This window comes from Stegostoma tigrinum, unplaced genomic scaffold (genome assembly GCF_030684315.1).
Source record: "Stegostoma tigrinum isolate sSteTig4 unplaced genomic scaffold, sSteTig4.hap1 scaffold_53, whole genome shotgun sequence".
Taxonomy (NCBI): domain Eukaryota; kingdom Metazoa; phylum Chordata; class Chondrichthyes; order Orectolobiformes; family Stegostomatidae; genus Stegostoma; species Stegostoma tigrinum.
In genome coordinates, this window is record NW_026728461.1 from 1,148,045 (window position 1) to 1,165,465 (window position 17,421).

General features: G+C 43.7%; 1 long non-coding RNA gene and 1 pseudogene across 2 annotated transcripts; one reads left to right on the forward strand and one right to left on the reverse strand.

Moving 5' to 3' along the window:
* Positions 1-972: 972 nt before the first annotated feature.
* LOC132208737 (uncharacterized) lies at positions 973-16,186 on the forward strand. Of its 2 annotated transcripts, XR_009444869.1 has the most exons (4): positions 973-1,200; positions 2,840-3,015; positions 6,398-6,496; positions 12,071-16,186. It is a non-coding gene; the product is annotated as an uncharacterized LOC132208737 (long non-coding RNA). The 2 variants fall into 2 exon arrangements; XR_009444870.1 differs by lacking the exon at positions 6,398-6,496.
* Positions 16,187-17,014: 828 nt separating this feature from the next.
* LOC132208772 (U2 spliceosomal RNA) lies at positions 17,015-17,195 on the reverse strand (annotated as a pseudogene).
* Positions 17,196-17,421: the final 226 nt, after the last annotated feature.

The following is a 17,421-nucleotide window of genomic DNA, read 5'->3' on the forward strand; positions in this document are numbered from 1 at the left end:
TGAGGCGATGGAGTTTGGCTGCCAGCCTGGATTGACATTTAGCATTGTCGATTTAAATGGGATCTATACCCCTTTTCAAAAAGGAATGGACTTGGCAGCAGAACTAATTTGTGAACCAACTATCAGCATTATTGAGACAAATTGTGGAGTTTATCTGTTAAGAAGTAAACTACAGTGAGAAACTCAGACAGCTATTTCCAGTTGAATGTGGGTTATACTGCTGATGCCAATAACTAGCAGTGAAACAACTTATAGGAGTTTTTGCAGCCTTGGTCTTCAAACTGTATCCTCCGTCTTGGGCTTTTATCTTCTGATTCTCGTTGCTTTCCGTTGCACAGACCTTTCTTGCGAATCTCCTTTATGTTTGTTCTTTTTTGATTAACCTCCCTCTCTGCCCAATCACAGTTCATATGAACAACACTCACCTCACTTCACCACGTGATGTTCTTCATGTTCATAATTACTCCCTTTACATCTCACCCGAGGACTGTTATACCTGTATTTATTAGCCTTATTTCACCGCCATTTCTCTATTCGCTGCCAGAGCGGTATCAAGAGTATCTTTAGCTTTGAGCTGCAGGAAGCCTTTTCAATCGCGACTTATTAAAAAAAAGGAACTGGGATGTTGTAAATCAGGAACAAAAACGAAGTTGCTGGAAAAGCTCAGCAGGTCTGGCAGCATCTGTGAAGGTAAAAAGACGGAGTTAACGTTTTGGGTGCAGTGCCCCTTCCTCAGAGCGACTTATTAAAGCCCCAGGATCGCTAATGTAACAATCTTTCTCATCCAGTTCTCAGTCTCATTTGTCTCAAAGTGTCAGAGTCTGATGACAATGACAACAGAAAGCACTGCGCATGCTACAGGTCACAATTGCGTCAGATTGATTGATGTCAGTGTGGGACCAATAGGAATACAGGTTTGACGTGAATGACCGGGCGGACGTCTCTGCCCTTATAACCAATCGGAATGAAGAGAGGGCTGGATCAGTGCAAACCACGTGATCCGTGCAGGTTCGCTGAGCACAGTCGGAACTAGAGACTCCGAGATACTTAGGTGTAGAGCTGGATGAATATAACAGGCCAAGAAGTATCAGAGGAGCAGGAAAGCTCACATTTTGTGCCTGGCCCTTTCGCTGAGACTAAGGATTGTGCAATTGATGTAAGAGCAGGACACGGTGAAGAAGGCAAAACGGCAGAAAGCAGGTGGGAAGTGATATTCGTATGGGCTTGGGAGTGCACGTCGGAAAACCCACATTTGAAACTCCCAGGCTCACGTTTGCAGAAAACAAATCAATGCCTCAGATGGCGATAGGCCCGTGTGACCGCCACCATCTTTATTGGGGGCAATGATCAGCGGGGCGCATGCGCGGTAGCATTGAAACTTTGAGGGCGGAGGTGAAGCTGGGCGCATGCGCAGCCGTCTCTGGCTGAAAGTGAGAGAACAAGGTGTGGGGCTGGAGGAACACAACAGGACAGGCAGCATCAGAGGGGCAGGAAAGCTGGCGTTTTCGGGCCTACACCCTTCAGAAATGGGGGAGGGGAAGGGGATTCTGAAATAAATAGGGAGAGAGGGGGAGGCAGGTGGAGAGGAGACAGACAAGTTAAAGAGACGGGGTTGGAGCCGGTAAAGGTGAGTGTAGCTGAGGAGGTAGGGAGGGGATAGGTCAGTCTAGGGAGGATGAACAGGTCAAGGGGGTGGGATGAGGTTAGTAGGTAGTAAATGGGGGTGTGGCTTGATATGAGAGAAGCGGGTAGCTGAGAGGAACAATGGGTTAGTGAGGGGGGGAATGAGCTGGGCTGGTGTTGGACTGCGGTTGGGGGAGGGAGAGATTTTGAAGCTTGTGAAATCCACATTGATACCATTGGGCTGCGGGGTTCCAAAGCAGAATATGAGTTGCTGATCCTGCAACCTTTGGGTGGCATCTTTATTGTGTTGTAGGAGGCCCATGATGGACATGTCGGTGGAATGGGACTGGAAGGTGCAGTTGTTTATTGTGAACTGAGTGTAAATATTCTGCAAAGCAGTCCCCAAATTTCCCTGATGGAGAGGAGGCCACAACAGGTACAGCAGAGGCAGTATACCACATTAGCACCTGCATTCCCCATGCACGTGGCCTAAAAGCCCGATGCCTTTTCTTGTCCTGCAGGTCTGACCGGTTCCCCTCCACTGACCCCCTTGTGTGCCTAAGTGAACTCGTCCTCACGCTCAACAACTTCTCTTTCAACTCCTCCCACTTCCTACAGACAAAGGGGGTGGCCATGGGTACCTGCATGGGCCCAAGCTATGCCTGCCTCTTTGGTTATGTGGAACAATCTCTCTTCCATACCGACACTGGCCCCGAATCCCACCTCTTCCTCCAGTTCATGGATGACTGTATCGGCACTGCCTGCGTTTTGAGTCTGGACCCTTCTTCAGAAATGAAATGAAATTACACAGAGCAAATTCAAACCAAGTTAAATGTTTGTTTCTTCTGGATTTCTTTCCCAGAATGTGGGATCATAGCAGCTAGCACTGCTAACTTAGTTCTGTGCTTCCTGATCACAGCTTTGTCGGCGACTGATCTCTCCAGTCTCTAATGATGGATATATTTGATCTCTGTTTAGTATTTTACTGTTATTTTCTTATACCTGTTGTAACTGAATTTTCCATTGCTGTCCACCTCCTAACTGTGCGCTGCTGTCTTACCAGATTAATTTTTGAATGGCGTCTTTCAAAGTCAGGCAATATTTTGGCAGAGAGTGCATTTTTCTTCCATTTCAGACCACCAAATTTGACAGTTTTTTTTATTCTGGCGTTCATTTTTGCACTACTGCAATATTTAGTCTGTTTTTCCTTCCACAGATACCAGCGATCGTTGCCAAAGCCCTGTTGCCTGTGGAAAATGTGATGTTCAACTTTCATGTGCTGCTGCAGTTCATATGATGAAGGTACTCCCACAATGCGGTCATTAGAGAAGTTACAGATCATTCATCTAGCGATACTGAAGAGCTGATGGTGTGTGTCCAAATCAACAAACTGTATGTATTTTTATCATATTTATAATTTCACAAAAATATTATCAAGGAACTTTTGATGTAAGGCCATATTAGATTAGTTGACCAAAAACATGACCAAATTCACAGGTTTTCATGACTATCTTAAAGAAGGAAAGCAAATCTGAGAGGTTTATCATAGGAATTCCAGACCATGTTGCCTGGCAACTGTAGAAACAGCCTCCAGTAGTGAAGCAATGATTAAATACATTGACAATCATTTACTTTCAGACTCCAACAGAGTCTTGAAGGTTGTGTGGTGCAGGGAAACATGGGTCATCACGGCCAGGAATTAAATCACGGGTGAGAATTTTAAATTGTTGCTTATAAATAGGAGTCTTTGTGCGTCAGGGAGTACAGCAGTGATGTGTGAACAGGTTTTGGTACAAATGAACATGAGCGCAGCAGAATTTTATGTATTCTTGAGATTACAGGGACGTTGAATGTGGGAGGTCAACTGGGAGTGTGTTTGGATAGTTAAGCCTAGAGGTAACGCAGGAATAGATGAGAGGTTCAGCAGATGAGCTGAAACTAAGGTGTCATTGTCACTGAAGTGGAACGAAATGGTTTTTGTGCAGGACTCTGCTGTTGCCTTCACCTCACCTCAGGAATTCATCTGTGTGTGAATTTGTGGATCAAGTCTGTAATAAGATGAGGAACTGAGTGCCTGGCGTGACCCAAACTGGGTGTCACTGAGCATGTTACTGCTAAGTGCTGCTTAGCTCCACTGTTGACAACACCTTCCATCACTTTACTGAAGATAGAGAGTAGACTGCTTGAGGGGAAATTGGTCAGGTTGGATTTGCTGTGTTTTTGTGCTGAACAGACCTGGGCAATTTCCCAAATTGTCAGCAGATGCCAGTGCTGTAGCAGGACTGAAACAGTTTGTCTTGGCAGGTAGCAAGCTCTAGAGCACAAGTCATCGGTACTGTTGCCAGTGCCCATAGTCTTTGCTGCACTATTCCTCCATTTATTAATATCATTTGAAATGAATCAAATTGGTTGAAAACTCACATCTGTGATATTGAGGACCTCTGGAGAAGGCCTCTGGCACCTTATTTTTAGCTATGCCTGGAGCTGCTCTTGGCATGCCCTCCTATACTATCCATTCAATCAGTGTGGTTCCCCTGGATCAATGGTAATGGTTGAGTGCACAATATGCTGGCCCATGAGGTTACAGATTGTGCTGGAAAGTTCTGCTGCTGTTGATGTCCGACAAAGCTTCAAAGATATCTGGTTTTGAACCCCTATATCTGTTCCAAGTCTGTCCCATTTAGCCGAAGTTAGTGCCACTCAACGCCATGGAGGGTATTCTCAAGTTTAAGATGATGCTTTGTCTCCACAGGACTGTGCGGTGGTTGCTGTTACCAATACTGTCACGGGCAGTTGCATCTGCAGCTGGGAAATTTGTGAGAATGAGATCTATGTTTTTCCCTTCTGTTGGTTGTGTCAGCACCTGCTGCAGTCCCAGAAAGTCAGCTTTGTCCTTTAGGACCTGACCAGCTTGATTGGTAATCCTGCTGTGAACTACTCCTGATGGAGGGCATTGAGTACACCTATTGCCATTTACACTCTGTGCTTACTCCAAGTGCTGTTTAACATGGAGTTTTTAATCAAAATTCACTCTTGGGATGTGGAAATCGCTGGCTGGACCAGCATTTATTGCCTGTCCCTGATTTCCCTGAAGGCAGTTAAGAGTCAACCACATTGCTGTGGGTTTGGAGTTGCATGTCATGCAGATCAGGTAAGTATGGCAGATTTCCTTCCCGAAAGGACACAAGTGAACCCAAATAATCAGCAATGGTTTCATGGTCGTCATTCGACTATTAATTCCAGATCATTATTTAATTCAAATTCCACCATTTGCCATGGCAGGATTTGAACCCAGGACCCCGCAATGATGTCAGTGTCTCTGGAGTAATAATCTAGGGATAACACTGTTGCCAATTTATCAACTGAGGGAGGATGGTTCATGGAATTCAGCAGGAGCCATGAGTCTTCCAGGTGGCAGAGTCAATGTTGTACTCCCAGTTCAATTACTGCGATCAGAATAGCACTGTGCTGTCACGTCTGGCCTGCTCTTGGGACAGGCCTTCACTAAGGACAGTGATGGTGGCGTGTGTCACTTGTCTATAAGGTAAATTCTATGCATACGACGCTGTTTCTTGACTAGTCTTTGAGCCCTCTCTCCAAATTTTGCCACTTGCCCCCAGATATTAGTAAGGAGGAGTTTATGGAGTCGATAGGGCTGATTCTGCAGTTGTCTTTCCTCGTGCCTTGGCAGATGCCAAGTGTTCCACCCAGCATCATTCCTTTGTTGAGGCTTTGCAGTGATTTGCAACTGAGTGGCTTGCTGAGGTTGGCAAATTTCTTTCCCTGAAGGACATTAGATTTTCTCCTTTTTCTGCCATTAGCAATGGTTCCATGGCAACCAGTTGATTCTTAATTCCGTTTTTTTTATTTAATTCAAATTCCACCATCTGCTGAGATGGGATTCAAGCGCGGACTTCTGTTGTAAATTTTAATATACTAGATAAAAGTTAAATCATTAGGTTTGTTCAGCCTAACACTGGCGAGTCATCTATTCTAATATCTCCTTTCCCGAGAGGGAAAAAAACATTGCTTGAACTATTGCTTGGCATCTTCTCTGTGAAGTGTCTCGGAGGTCGTTGTCCATCATCCTGTCTCCTCCATCCTCCCCTCCAACAAGTGAGGGAGACACATAGAAACTCCATATCATTAAGATTGAGGCAATCCAAATCAGATGCCTCTGCTGCTTCCCTCTCTGCCACTAGCCCACCAAACCAAATTGCCTTGCATGTTGCTCGGCGTTTTAGTCCTAAACATGCATCTTTCTCCAGTCTTGTGTCAAGCCTTATCAGAGCTCGTCTTAATCCTTTGCCCTACTCCTGCTAAATCACAAACATTCTGCGTCTCTCTTATTTCTCCTCCTCTTTGCCTCTTCCCCCATGCCAGTTCAGATATTGTCCTAGCACTCGTCTGGATTGTGTTGGAACATTTTGGTGGAGTGGGATTTTCTAATGACAGTGAAGTCAAATATTGGTTTTAATATTTGACTTCACTGTCGTTAGAAAATCCCACTCCATCTCTATTCTCTCTTTCCTGTCACTAAATCTTGGCCATTCTTTGCCATGTGTCAAAGATCTGCAGTTCTGGTTAGTGACATGAAGTCCCAAGGTGGAAATTCCTAGAAACCCAAATAGATTTCTCCCTGAATCGATGACTGGCCTCCACATTGGATAACGTGCATTAGGGACAATGCACAGTTATCTTCGGCCAGGATGAGGGGATGTTGTGAATTTCTACCCGGACTGACAGTGATGGATTTTATGAATTTGTGTTACAGGATATTACAAGTGGACTTTCAGGTGGGGAAACTCAATAATTGTAACACTAAACTCTGACAGAATTACTCAATTCATCAACATCTGGATATTCGTATTGTGTTCCTGCTCACTTCTCATTTGCCGTGTAATTTTTTTCTCTTAAATCACCCCATTCTCTCAATAGATCATTCCTAAAATTTTCAGTATATGTCCTGTAATCATTTTTATGATCAGTCATGAGTGTACATTTTATCATCCTGAACTGTTTCTTTTGTCAACACCTCTATCAAAGGTCCCTCAAAATCCTTTGTTACAAGGAGAACAATCTCAGTTTCCTCAAACATCTGATTCCCCAATGACTGTTTGCTGTCTATAAGGCACTCGTCTGGATTGTGTTGGAACATTTTTCACTTCCCTGCATGAGTACAGCCCCAACACTGTTAGAAAAAGTGAACATCCTCCAGTTGAAGCGCACTGTCAGAGTTGTGTCCCAGCCACCACATTCAACATTCCCCTCTACACCACCGAGGCACAGTGGCATCTCTGTGCCAAAAGTAAAGTCACCATTTTCCGACCTGACCATAGGGCTGGTTTAACCTGAAGATTACCACACCCCAGGCGAGGGGAGAGTTTGAGAAGGAGAGTCCACCTATTATAGATGGATATTCGCTCTGTACCAGCAACGCCCAAGTCACATGAAAGAAGAATGTTAAAAAAACAGCCCTAACCATGCAACTCTTCTTTACAAACCATTCTGTTAAGTCTCCTCTGCCCCCTATCAGGGACCCTCCCGTCCTTCACGGTGTGTGGGGGATCTTTGGTTTGCACAGACTCAGCTCATCTCTGTTCCTGTCTGTGATGTCATCATGCTGTGACAATGGCACTGAACCTCACTGTCTGTGAGGGTGGTAGGCACAGAGATCCTCATAGCGTTTAAGGCATATTTAGATACACACTTGTGGTGCCAACGCAGACAGGTCTATGGGCCAACTGCTGGAAAATTAGATTAGAATAGTTAGGTGGTGGATTTTAACTGGCAGAGGCTGGATGGGCCACCATCCGAGACACTTCACAGAGAAGATGCCAAGCAATAGTTCAAGCAATGTTTTTTTTTTCCCCTCTCAGGAAAGGAGATATTAGAATAGATGATAATTGAATAGATGGTTAATGTTTTTGGGAGACAAGTGAGGTATAGAGATGAAGCAGTTTACCAAGAAATTCTGGAGCTTGAAGCCCAGGAAATTGCACGTGCTGCTATCAAGTGGAGGAATAAAAATGGGGCATCATCATTAGGACTGTATTAGAGGAAGGGACATGTTGAGATTTGTGAGGCTGGAGGATATTAGAGACTGGAAGGGTTCTGAGACTGGAGAAGATTACGAAAATAGGGAAAAGTGTGAGATTGGAGGAAGTTGCAGAAATGGTGAGGATTGAGAGGCTGGAGGAGACCTCAAACAGAAGGAGGTTTGTGAGGGTAAAGGCAATTACACATCTAAGGAAGTTTATACGGGCTGGAGGAATTTACAGAGATAGGAGGGTGTTGAGGCTGGAGGAGATTCGAGATAAGGAGGCTTGAGAGACTGGAGGAATCTACAGAGACCGTGAGAGTTCTGAGGCTAGAGGGGGATTCCAACAGTAGGCAGGTTGTGAGGCTGGGGAGAGATTCCAGTGATAGGAAAGGTGGTAAGGCTCGAGGGTGGAGCCTGCAATAGTGCAGGCTCCAGGGTCATTTTCATGATAGGGAGGGTAGTGAGGATTGAGGTATGATTCTTGCGATAGGGAGTGAGGTGAGGCTCCAGGGTGGATTATCATCTAAACGACACAGTGGTGCACTTACAGTACACGGAGTGCATTAGTGAGAGAAAGTGGTTCACCGCCACTTTCTCCAAATCAAATAAAAATGGACAGTCAATATTAGTCTGGGCAGCAAAGACCACATCCCATAAGTAAGTTACAATTATGATGGGTGATGATGGGAACTGCAGATGATGAAGAATCTGAGATAACAAAGCGTGGAGCTGAATGAACACAGCATATGCTGCTGGGCCTGCTGTGTTCATTCAGCTCCACACTTTGTTATCTAAAATTATGATGGGTTTCTGGTTTGGAGAGAGCTAACAGAAGCTCGGATGATTCTCCTTGGGGCTGATTAGCAATGATTTAGTTGAGTAGTAGGTTTGTTTCCAGGATATTAGTTTGCAGAGAGAGAAAAAAGATTAACATTGTGGCAATGTTTGGTAACTGCAGAATACAACATTCAGGTAATTGGCAAATAATGCAGTGTGAAAACTTGAAGATTACTTGACTCAGCAAGTTCCCAGGATCTGGAACAGTCTGAATGGCAGCTGGATGAAGATTCAGCAGTTATTCCCAAAGATTTGGGATTTAACTTTTCAAGGAATGATCAAGAGGGCCATGGACAAATGGCAGGGGACTTGGGTCAGATTTGCAACACCTCTAGAATGAGAGTGAAGCTTTTGTCAGGGTTGCACATGGTAGACTAATCTGTAAAGTTAGATCACATGTGATTCAGGAAGAACTTGCTAATTGGAAACAAAATTGGTTTAGTTATAGGAGAGAACGTGGTGCTGGAGGATTTTTCAGAGTGGAGTTCTGTGACCAGCGTGTTCCACAGCAATCGGTACAGGCCACTTTTGTTTCTCATTTACACTAACGATTTGGATGAGAATTTAAGGGACAAGATTACTAAGTTTGCAGATGATACTGAATTGTTGGTATAGTGGTTAGTGAAGGTTATCTCAGATGATGGTGACATGTTAATCAATTGGGTCAATGGGTTGAGGAGTAGAAGATGAAGCTCAATTTGAATAAATGTGAAATATTGTATTTTGGTAAAATGAACAAGGGTAGGAATTACACAATTGATGGTTACACCCAGGGTAGTGTTGTGGAACAGAGAAATGCTGAGATTCACTGCATAATTCTTCGAAGTTTATGGAGACAGGCCGACAGGGTGGTTAGTAAATTGTTATGCACACTTGCCTTCATTGCTCACTCCTTTGAGTATAGGAAATGGGATGTTATGTTGAGGTTGTACAGGACATTGTTGAGGCTTCATTTGAGGTATTGCGTGCAGTTCTGGTCGCCCTGTTACAGGAAGGACATTATTATTAAACTGGAGACAGGTCAGAAAAGACTTGCTGAGATGTTGCCAGGAATGGAGGGCTCAATTATCAAAAGAGACTGCCAAAGCTTAAACTTTTCTCACTGGTTACGGGGTGACCTTACAAATCCTCATAAAAAACATGAGGGGCACAGATTATGTGAATATTAAGGGTTTTTTCCCCTAGGTTGGGTGATTAAGACAAGGGGACATGTAAGGTGAGAGGAGAAAGACATATTTGAAAAAAATATGAGGGACAATTTTTCTTTTACAGTGTGGTTCATGTGTGAAACAAATTTTCAGAGGAGGTGGTGGATGCAGGTACAGTCACATTGGTTAAAAGGCATTTGAATTAGGACATATATAAGAAAGGTTTAGAGGAATATGTGCCAGATGCAAACAGCTGTGATCAGTTTAAATATAAAAGTTGTATATTTCATATACATTTCTAAATTGGAGGAAGGCCAACTTTGACAGTATTGGGCAAGAACTTCCAAACAATGATCGGGAGAGGTAATATGCAGTTAACGGTATACTTGGAAAGTGGAAGGCCTTCAAAAATAAAATAGGGAGAGTCCAGAGGCAGTATGTTCCTGTTCATGTGAAGGGCAAGGCTGGTAATTGTCGGGGCTATTGGACGACTGAAAAAATTGAGGCTGTGGTTAAGAAAAAGAAGGCAGCGCATGTCAGGTAATGACAGCAGGAACTGGGTCAATCCCTCAAAGTATAAGGGCAGTAGGAGTATACTCAAGGGAAATGAAGATGGCAAAAAGGAGACATGAGCTATCCTTATCCAAGAGATTCTGACACTTCATTTGGGACAAAAAAGCAACTTGGGACAAAACAGGGCCCCTTTAAAGATCAACAAGGCTGTCTGTGTGGAACTGCAGGGTGAGATGTGAATGAGTATTTCACATTAGTATTTACAGCAGAGAAGGATATGGAAGCTAGAGAACTTGGAGAAATAAATAATGAGTTGACAAGTGTCCATATTACAGAGGTCTAGGTGCTGGACGTCTTAAACTGCATAAAGGTGAATAGGTCCCTGGCACATGATCAGGTGTTATCCACAAACTGTGAGAAGCTGGGGAAGTAATTGCAGGCCCCTTGCTGAGATATCTGCATCACTGAGACACTGGTGAAGTGCCAGAAGGCTGAGTGGCTAATCTGGTGCCATTCTTTAAGGAAAAGCTAGAGGACCATTGACCATTGAGCCTGATGTCAGTGGTGGGTAAATTGCTGGAGGGGAATCTGAGGGACAGGGTTTGCATGTGTTGAGAGAAGCAAAGACTGATTAGGGATAGCCAACATGGCTTTGTGAGTGGGAAATCTTGAGAAACTAACTTGATTGAGTTTTTTGAGGAAGTGACAAAGAAGATTGAAGAAGACAAAGCAGTGGACTTTGTCTAAATGGGCTTCAGCAAGGCATTCACCAAAACTACACATGACGGACAGGTTAGCAAGATTAGATCAAGTGGAATCCAGGGAGAGTTAGCTATTTGAAACAAAATTGGCTTGAAGGTAGGAAACAGGATCGTGGTGGGGGTGCTTTTTTTTTCTCAGTCTAGATGACTATGAACAGCAGTGTGCTGCAAGGATCGGTGCTGGTTCCACTGCTTTTTGCCATTGATACAAGTCATGTGGCATGCATATTGGAGGAATGGTTACTAAGTGTGCAGATGACACAAATTGTTGGTGTAGTAAACAGCAAAGAAGTTTATCTCCAAGGACAATGGGATCTTAGTCAGATGGGTCGATGGGCCGAGGTGTGACAGCAATCAGTTCAGTTTGGATAAATGCGAGCTATTGCATTATGGTAATGAAAATCAGGGCAGGGCTTAAACAGTTAATGGTGAGGCCCTGGGGACTGTTACACGACAGACACTCCTTGAGGTGCAGGTGCACAGTTCCTTGAAGGGGGATTGCAGGTACAGAAGGTAGTGAAGATGATATTTGCTATGCTTGCATTTATTGGTCAGTGCATTGAGTGTAGGAGTTGGGAGGTCATGTTATAGGCTGAACAAGGCATTGATGATGCTGCTTTTGGAATACTGTGTTCAATTCGGGCCTCCCTGCAATAGGAATGATGCTGTTAAACTTAGCAGGATGCAGAAAAGATTTACAAGGATGTTGGAAGTTTTGAGCTGCAGGGAGAGGCCGAATATGCTGGGGCTATTTTCCCTGGAGCGTTGAAGGCTGAGAGGTTACCTTAGAGGTTAATAAAATTATGGTGGGCATGGAGTGAGTAGCCAAGTTTGTTTACCTGGGGTAGGGGAGACTAGAACTAAACACATTGGTTTAAGCTGAGAGGGAAACTTTTTTAAGGGAAAGTGGGTGGTGCCTGTGTAGAATGACCTGCCAGAGGAACTGGTGGAAGCTGGTACAATTATGACATTTAAAAGGCATCTGGATGGGTATGTGAATAGGAAGGGTTTAGAGGAATATGGGTCAATTGCTTGCAAATGGGATTAGATTAATTTGGGACATATGGTCAGCATGGACAACTGGGATGAAAGGGATTGGTTTATGCTGTACAACTCTGACTAAGCATTTTTTGTTTTCATTTCAGATTTCCACAATTTTACTTCTGCACTGTTCTTAACCTTTTGATCCCTCTGAAAGACTGAGTTACAATGCCTGCCCTTGCTCCCTGGCTCTCCCACCTCTCTTTCAGCAGTTTTATGCAAATACTGACTGGATCCCTTACCTGGAGGATATTTATTTGAATTTGTTCTAATGATGATCCAGCATATTTCCCAAGTGTCGCTCCATAAATGTCCAGAGGATTTCTCGATTTCACAATCTGTGGTTGTTCTTCTGGTTCTTCACTCACTGCACTTACTTTCTGTTTGAAAGCTTAGTCTGCAATTGGAGAATTCAAACAGGTCCACATCGAGCTCTGACAGTCACTTTGTTTATCACAAACCAGTTACCTCAGGATTTTGAACATTGGAGGAAAAAGCAGCATTCACACTGGGGAGAAATGCACATGGTCTGTAAAGAGTCTGTGAAGATTCATCTGAAATGTCCGAACACCAGCGCAGTGACACTGGGGAGAGACTGTGGAAATGTGCAGATTGCAGGAACGAATTTTTTAATCCATCCCAGCTAGAAACTGACCACCAGAGCCACACTGGAGAGAAACCATTCACCTGCTCTGATTGTGGAATGGGATTCACTCAGTCCTCCAGCCTGCTTAAACACCTGTGAGTTCGCACTGTAGAGAAACCATTTACATGCTTGAAATGTGGGAAAGCATTCACTCAGACATCTCAACCGCTGATGCATGAGCAAATTCACACTGGAGAGAGACCGTTGGCCTGTTCTGCGTGAGGGAAAAGCTTTGCTGACTCGAATTGCCCGCTGATACACCAGCGACTTCACTCTGGGGAGTGACCATTCATCTGCTCCCAGTGTGGGAAGGGATTCACTTGCTCACCTCACCTACAGAGCGTTCACACTGGGGAGAAACCATTCACCTGCTCTAAATGTGAGAAAGCATTCACTTGGTCATCCTACCTGCCTGTGTTCCAGCAGGTTCACACTGGGGAGAGCCCATTCATGAGCTCTGAGTGGGGAAAGCATTCACTCAGTTATCCAAACTGTTAACACACCAGTGAGTTCACAAAGAAGCACATTTGAAGGATTTTGCTGTCACTCTCACTATCAAGTGAACCATGGTTTTGGGCTGTTTGTACTGGTGTTACTGATCCCTGCTCAATTAAAGGTACAGGTATTGTGGATAAAATGTTAATATCAATTGTGTATCTGTCAGGTAGAGTTTGGGAATAGTCAATTTATCACGACACATTGACACATTCTCACTGACTAAAGACTAGCCGCCCGCACAGTATGTGAAAAAGGATTTCCTGGTTCATCGGGACTGGTTAACGAGCAGCAAATTTCTGAGTAACTGTGAAGTTGGTTTTTGATTCTCCTGTTAGCTATATCCAAACCATGCTTTTTGGGCTTGCTTCTGGAGATCAGAGAATCCCTCCAGTCTGGAGGCAGACCATTTAGCCCATCGAGTTCACACTGAACTTAAAAAGGTGTCCTACCCAGACCCTGCCTGCGTGGGTTTCCTCCAGGTGCTCTAGTTTCTTCCCATAGTCCAAAAATGTGCAAATTCGGTAGAATGACAATGCTAAATTGCCCATAGTGTCTTGTGTGCAAAATGCAGGGCAGGGTGTGAGACTGGGTTGGATGTTGCTTGGAGGGTTGGTAATGGACTGAATGGCCATCTTCCACAGTGTAGGGATTCTATGTTGATCTTAATGGCCCTTTATTTGTTGTGCCCGGTCAATATGTTTGCACACCTTTTACAATTATGGATTCTATTGCTCTCCACAGACATGTTTCAACTACGAATAGATATTTGTTTATTGGAAACAATCAAAGGAAAGTTTTAAATTGAAACAAAAGATTGGGATGAGTCATGTTCTATATTCCTGATAGCCGATTGCAAAAATGCAATGAAACCTGGTGACCCGTCCATGGGGAATGCAGTCTCTTCAGATCTTTACCAGGTGTCCATAGCAGTGACGGATCTCGTGATGAATACAAAAAACAAGACATGGTGTGATATCTGGTGTATATTTTCTATTTAGTCTGCTGTCCATTACTCCACATGTCAAGTTTGTTTTCGGAGACCCTCACGGACTTGCTGCAATCACAAGACACTGACCTGTTTAGAAAAACACAAATCCTTTTATTACCAAGCAAGTACAAGCTGTGGAGCATTACTGTACTCAACCCGGCACAGAGTGCAGAGTCTCGCAAGTAATTCTCCCCGAGCAGCAGACAGTGCCCGCTTATTATACTTCACAAAAGATATGATACTTAAAATGATCTCACAATTTATAATGGCATGATGCATAAAACAATTACTACAACAGACAAAAATAGGATACCAAGCAATTATTACATCAAAAACATAAAAGACCAGCTTATAGTATCGATTGCTAGTGAAGTAGCTGCTAATGGCAGTAGGCGATTTTTGAGTTGTTGCCCAAGATCGATTGTGATTTCAAGTTGCTAGTGTGTCTGGCTAGAACAAAGTCAGTGCCCTGGCCCCTTTGCCAGCGACAGAAGTTACATGCTTTAGAGGTTTCACACCCTTACAAATTTTCCCCACCTAACCCTATTTGAAACAACAGTTTGATTCTAATTTCAATTCAGTCAGGAAGCTTAAGACAGTGTCTGCATACCGATGTGTGAGAAGAAAAGGAGTTACAAAAGCTTTACACACCGCATTCCTGGCTGGGCAGGAAGCTTCAGGGTAGTGTCTGCATACCTATGTGTAGGTAGATAAGAGTTTACTTCTGTAAATTAAAGTCTTTTATCTGCATTTGATTCCTATACAGAGACTTTAATTTATAGAAGTATATAAATCAATGGGATGTCATCACATTAACATCTCACACAGAGACTGAGATATGGGCTAGTGACCTAGATTTGAATCACACCATTCCAGACGGTGGAATTTGATTTTTTTTTAAAATCTGGAATTAAGAATCTAATGATGACCGTGAATCTGTTGTCAGTTAGAAAAAGCCATCTGTTCACCTCTGTCCTTTTAGGGAAGAAAACTTCCATTCTTATCCAGTGATATCAAGATTCCATGAATGATTTTTTTTGAACAAAAAAAAACTCCTGCAAATACATTTATCTCTGTCTTAATTTATTTAGCAACCGACAGTTCAATCTGGTTGATGGTCACTTTCACTTCTAATCAAGTTGTGGCCGTTTCATGGTTGAAATAAAAACAATGCATGAATGGAACCACAGCTGTTCTCATAGGAACAATACATGCTCGAAAAAAATACCTCATCTCACTTATGAGCCAGATATCAAAGCTGACCAGATCCTGATGCAGTGTACCATGAAAGTGAAATTCTTCACCATCTTATCTACTTGTGTTGCGATTTCAGGGAGCGATGGACTTGAACCTCCCAATCTCCTGAACACCTTTGAGAATTTCATCAAACTGACCCCCAGTGGCAGGAATGGATAGGGTCAGCTTGGATTGATGCTCATAATTCAGGCTCAACAAATCTACTGGAGCATTTTGGGAATGTAATTAGTGGTGAGTGTGGCCACCTCTCTGTACTGTAGTGACACAGATCCCCTGATCCCAAATGGCTGACTGACAGTGTCGAAGTCCCTGGGCTGATATCGAATGATTCCTTGGCCATGCTGTGTCAGGACCTCCTGACTGAATACTATCTCCCTTGCCCTGACTGAGAACTGTTTCCCTGAGAATTTGAGACGTGCCCATTTGGTCAAAACACATGTGTTTGTTGCCATAGCTGCAGACCAGCCCTTGACTGACTGCTGGTAATAACAATGCTAAGCTGCCTGGCTTATGCCTGTGATAAACACCAGGCAAGACAGGAGCACTGTGAGACATTAAGTTCTAGTTGAAACATCAAAGTGCAAAAATGTCAGGGAAGGGCAGAGATATTGCGGCATAACTCGTGTCAGTTGCTGAAAAGCTTGTAGAGTTCTTAGAGCAAGAATGTAATTTGTGGACAGGCAATTCTGCATCTTGATTTAGCATTTTTATTTAACTCTGGCTCATTTCGCTAGATTTGCAAATATCTCAGAGTCTGGCTAATGTGAGAGTTGGCTTTCGGAATAATGTGCCACTGACTGTCATTCACAGTTGTATCCCACATCAGTGAATTGGTAATCTGATTAAGCTCACAGGCCTTGGCATGTGAAAAATAAAGCAGTCACATGCACACTTGTTTGATTAGTTGCTCTGCACTCAAATGAAAAACGTGTGTTGTATATGCCATATCCTTTCCTGGCTTCACAGTGTTTCCAAAATCTCTAGTTCAATACATCCCAAGTCATCATGAAAGTCAACACTAGTGAATACTTCGACAGCTTCATTTTTTTTTCTGAAATGCTATTTGTAATGAGGTAGTGTTGGCAGGCGATTTTCTTTTACTGCTGATGCCATGTGTGGATATTTGGGGATGGTGTTGGTGGGAAGGTGCAGCATTACCAGGGATGAGGCACTAACATCAGAGCAAGTGTTGAACATTCAAAAAAGGACAGATTAACAGTTACCTTGGAACAAGAAATTTGGAGAAAGTTGGGTGAGAGTACTGAGAGAAAGCACTTTGGCGGCATGGTGGCTCAGTGGTTAGCACTGCTGCCTCACAACGCCAGGACCTGTGTTCGATTCTAGCAGACTGCCTGTGTGGAGTTTACACATTCTCCCTGTGTCTGTGTGGGTTTCGTCAGGGTGCTGCCACAATCCAAAGATGTGCCGGTTAGGTGGTTGGCCATGTTAAATTGCCTGTAATGTTTAGGGAGGGGTAGATTAGGTGGGTTGTAGGTCTGGCTGGGATGCTCTGAGGTTTGGTGTGGACTTGTGGGGCTGAAGGGCCTGTTGAGCAGATGCAGGAGAATCCGAGATAACAAGGTGTAGAGCTGGATGAACATGGCAGGAAGGCTGACGTCTCATGCCTGGACCCTTCCTCAAATTTTGATGAGACTGTTTTTAGAATTGGTTCAAAGAGACTATAAGCAGTCCTGGAAACACAGCAAATGGAGCAAGCTCCTACTTCTTACTCCAACAATCAGTTTAACACAGGATCTTTAAATAAAGGACATATCAGATATTAAAACTGACAAGAATAAGTACGACACACTGAGGTCAACCAAATAGGCCAAGAGGCAATGCCGTTATAGTGCTGGACTACCTTAAGTCCCAGTTACCTTCCATATTTTCCATCAGCCTGACTGTGTGCAAAGACTTGTAAATCACTGCTGTCAGTTTTTACTGTTCCCAAACTCCTGGGCTTCCAGACCAGGGCAAACAGTCAGTTTACACCAACACTTTTTCAGCACCTTTTCTATAAATCTCTCTTCGCAGTGAATGTAGATCATCGGAAAGGTACCAATCAG